Below are 5,032 nucleotides of genomic sequence, written 5' to 3' on the forward strand. Positions count from 1 at the left end.
CACTTTTTTTTTTGAAAACGTGAATTTCATCACTTGAATACGAGTTTTCAAGATTTATGATTGAAGGCAGAACTAAACTACGACCGCGAGGTCAAAACAAGTGATGACGTCATGGAATCTTTTACCAAAATTTTCAGTCACTTTTACAGTTTTACTATTTTCAACTAATGGGTTGAGGACAAAACGGTTCTAATAAACTTGTTAAAGTTGCAATTAAATTTGAACTTACCTTAAGTTTCCCAAATCAGAGCTTTTACAATGGAATCGACTATTTCGTCTTTTCCCCAACATGTCAATTTCAGTTATTAATGGATGTTAATCAATTTCAATTTATTCACAACCAAACACAGTAAAAACATAAGTGTTCTCAAATGAGATGATATGCATCGATCCCTAGTACACAATCTTATGAACGGATGAAAAAAATTTTACAGACCAACATGTTGGTTTTGTCCTAAAAGATTCAAGACATTCACAACAATCCTGAATATGATGTTGACACACTCGATTTATAAAAGAAGATCAAAACTACTTGAAAATTTTGTTTAAATACGATTATATATAGTAGAAATTATCTAGGATTTCAGACAAGGTTAATACTATTATGTAGAGATTTTTCTTTTTAACTATTTATGAGCATATGGTTTCTGAAGAAAAAAAAAATTGAAGTATACAATAACTAGAATATATTTCGGAAGTCTCACAATTTTATTTATTGAATAATTCAAAAAACATATGGAACTATACTTCATTTTATTTCATAACCATCGGGAATGAACATACATCCATTAATTTAATGTTTCAGTCACTGACATAAAGATCGAAAACTTATAAACACAATTGGAGACCTCCTATACTGAGTTTGACTAATATATATATGCATGCATGTAAAATCACAGTCACAAACGCTAAATTTGAAAGTTCTCACAACAAGCTTTAAAATTTCAAATGTAAAACTTGAAATATCAGGTGCATAGTATCGAATCCCTTCACCAATTGCTTTTAATTAAAGGATTAGCATCCACTGAAACAGTAACATCATCCAAAAAGGACTCGTTGATGGATCCATTAGTTTCAGAATTTGCAACTATATATATGTCACCGAGAGCACAATCAATCTCTTCAAGGCCTTCTTCTATTACATTTGAAGCTCCATTCCATGCCTTAATTCCTGCTAATTCACTTGCCACTTCTCTCATTGTAGGCCTCTTTTTCCCATTAAGGTTCAAACATCTCTTTGCAAGTTTAGCAACTGTTATTATCTCATCCTTGCCTCCCTGTTTCATGACCCGAGCATCAAGGATTTCAAATAATCTTTCCTCTTTCATTGCACATAGAAAATATGCCGCTAAACTTTTGTCTTCTTCCAATATGGTAAAACGAATTGGTTTTTCCCCAGTCAAGAGCTCAGTAAGAACTACTCCAAAGCTATAAACGTCACTTTTATCAGTAAATTGACTCGATCGAAAATACTCAGGATCTAGGTATCCAAAGGTGCCGTGGACTTGAGTAGTCATATGTGTTTGATCAACTGCCATAGACCTTGAAGCCCCAAAATCTGAAACTTTGGCACGATATTTATCATCCAAAAGTATATTTGTAGACTTGATATCTCGATGATAAATAGGTATAGAAGCAGCCGAATGCAGGTAGGATAGAGCACCTGAAACTTCGATGGCAATTCGCAATCGTATTTCCCAAGTTATTGGAAAATCCTCATTTTGATCGTGTATGTATTGAAAGAGAGTTCCGTTGGGAATAAACTCATACACTAATAGAGGAACTTCTGTCTCCAAGCAACAACCTAGCAGCTTAACAACATTTCTGTGGTTAATTTGAGATAAAATAACTACCTCATTGATAAATTCCTCCACCTTGCTCTCATCAATTACTTTGGACTTTTTAACGGCTACGATTTTTCAATCTATTAACATTCCTTTGTAGACAGTACCTTGACCTCCTTGGCCAAGGATTCGATTCAAGTCGAAGTTATCGGTCGCCTTTTCCAATTCCTTTGAAGTGAACAATTTTGTTTTCTCAATAGTACCTTCAGTGGAAGCCAACTCTTGTTGCAGTAATAATCCCCCATTCCTCTTGAAGTATTTTCGCTTGAGCTTGATTTCCCTTCTTCTTTTGACGAACTTGAACAGCCACCATGCTCCAATGAGTAGAAACATTCCCAGCCCACCACTAGTGCAACCTACACCACTCAAATACAATCTTAGAATCGAAATGACAAAGCGGAAAATGATAAAAGAAGAAATGTTTCCAAATACAATATGGGGAAAAATGGTCCCTCTTCAAACTTATTTGGCTACGTTTCAGTCCAGAGACTACCTCGTTTCATCCTTGATGTTCAAAAAGTGATTAGGAAAAAAAAACATTATTGAAAAGTAAATCACATTATTAACAGATAAATATTTAACTAGTTTTAATTTGCAAAACTCTTATATAAACAATTGTGTGTGAAAATGTCGCATTTATCTTCTAGCAGTGTATTTATTCTGTTGTTGTATTTTAGGAGCATGGATAAAATATGAATAAGTTCTAAGAGAGAAAAAAGTCTCACAGAATAATTATAAAGTCACAAACACTTGTACGAATAATATAACACTGTACAAATTGATGTGGTAGGATATGACTGGTTAATTAAAAATATAAAACATAAAAATTTATCATGAGGTCCTATTGTATTTTTAATTTAACTAATGATAATTAAAACTTTAGTTGTACAATTCCTTTTTTTTTTGGTATAAAAATATTTGTGATTGCATCATTACTCTACCATACTAGACTTTATATCTCTTTTGTACAAATAACAGAAAATCCTAAGAATGGGTAATTTCTAGTATAATTTTCATTTTGATACTATCATTTTTAGTTGGTTTTCTATAAGAAACTGGCAAAAGATCGAATCCACCCTCTTATGGTTTGGTTAGCAATATGTAAGAATTATTTATAAAAGCTCACATTCCTATCTCATATTAGAAAACGAATTCGGGAGCTGATTCTGTCAGGTTAATGTTCTATTTTAATTATTTTTAGTCAAGTTGGGAAATTTTGAAAATAACAGGGGTTGAAATATATACCTATAACAACATATTTGACCCGAGTTTTTTTGCGGAGAAATGAATCCTTAGTTCTCATGCGGGAGCATCCCGGTTCTTGGACAGACCCATAAGAACCAACCGGGTCATAATTATAACCATCAGGACATTTGGAGCAATTGTGTCCGCTTGTGGTATTACAGATCAAGTCACCTGCACAAAGCCAAAGAAAACAGAAGATCAAATTAAACTGCGCCAAGAAATTCTTTATGCACTCATGTTCCAAAAAGGTTTAAGTCTGTGCCGTCACAAAAGTAGTCTTGGTAGACGCTATTTCTGCTGTAATCACAACGACAGAAATGACCTGAGCTTAATTGTATTAGACAACGATCATCCTTGTTACACACTTTAGTTTGAGAATTATAATCTTCATAACAAACGCCTTTATATTTTCCCCACTCCAACACAGCAGGAATCATTTTTTCATGCTTCAAACCACTGGGAGTTTCCAGGTAGTGTGAGAAAATCCAATCTGCGTAAACCAGAGAAAGAGAGGTGCATCCCTCTGGAATACTTCGAGAATAAACGTTCGATGTATTCGCATCGAGAACTTTAGTACTACTATTCTGAGGAATGTTACATACCATATCACAGCAACCACTACTCTCGGAAGGATTGCATGTACAAATAGATATGCACTCACCGCCAGCATCAGTGAGAATTGAATTACTTGAAATTGAATCATTCTGCTGGTTATTGGCATAGTTGTCACAACCGATGGCCAGGAACTTATTAATGCCTTGTGAGAAGGAAAATGGAGTGCCTGTCAGGTTAATGCCTTTAGCATTTTCTTACAGAAATATTGACTGCGATAATGGGGCGGCCGATGTAAGATATATATGAGGAAATTTCCTGGCCGATTCTTTGAAGAATAGCTTTTGGAGTGCCGGAAGAGTTATTACAGACTACTTCAAAGCTCTCATCAAAGTAGCACCCAGCTCCGATTCCGAAAGGGTATTGGATGCCAACATCCCCGCATCGATCTGGACACGCTAATGCCTCTGCTGCTGCTTCGACCGTGCAGAGTAACATAATGATATGCAACAAAACCAAACCATTATGAACAGCCATTTATGTATTACCACTCAAACTTTATAAATTCCTCTTTCTTTTATTTTGCGAATCTAAGGAGTGTTAACTCTTCTCCCGTATTTTCTTCAACCTCCATTTATATATTTATTTCAGCACTAAGAGAGTAAAAGCAATTTCGATTGACTTCAACTTCATTGGCCTTTTTTGTCCTCCTTTTTTTATTTGTTAAGTCTTTTCCTCCCATTATTATTTATTCCCATTGTATTTATTTTGTCACGTTATTCAATAAAGATCGAAAGAGACATTGTTATTGTCATTTAATTGAGAAATAACAAAAGTCAAATACAGTTCCTTTAAACGTCAGTTTTCGGAGAAATTTTAAAATATAGGAGAGCTACTTATACAATAAATAAATAATATTATAATATATATGTGTTTATTTTAAAAAAATTAAATAAATAGTGGTTATATTAAATTTAATTACATGCGTTATGTATCAATTGATTATAATATATAATAGGTATTCTAAAATTTCTCTATGACCGAGCAAGAATTGTGCACTGGTCCATGTATAGATGAACAGCAAAGCACCATGGGATGCGTGTCGATTAAAGGACCCCATTAAGCCCACAAGGGCGGGCTGTGACGCTCCCATCATCTGTGAACCATTGGACTATTTCATATATTTTAATTAATGAAAAATATGAGTCTGATTTTCCGCATATTTTCAAATTAGATATGGAAAATTTAATGTTTAATTATCATGAATATTGAAATAATGCGAATACTTTTTTATAAGCAGGATGTGTGTTGAGAGAGAAAGAGTTTGGGGGAAAAGTTTTAAAAGAGACAAACGTGATTTTGGATGTTTATTTAGGTAAAAATTAATTAAA

At 33.8% G+C, this 5,032-nt stretch overlaps 1 pseudogene; it reads right to left on the bottom strand.

Annotated features, from left to right (window-relative positions):
* Positions 1 to 989: 989 nt before the first annotated feature.
* Positions 990 to 4,178, bottom strand: LOC18036218 (annotated as a pseudogene).
* Between the last annotated feature and the right edge of the window lie 854 nt (positions 4,179 to 5,032).

The sequence above is a fragment of the Citrus clementina genome, unplaced genomic scaffold, assembly GCF_000493195.1.
Source record: "Citrus clementina cultivar Clemenules unplaced genomic scaffold, Citrus_clementina_v1.0 scaffold_7, whole genome shotgun sequence".
In the NCBI taxonomy this organism is placed as follows: Eukaryota; Viridiplantae; Streptophyta; class Magnoliopsida; order Sapindales; family Rutaceae; genus Citrus; species Citrus x clementina.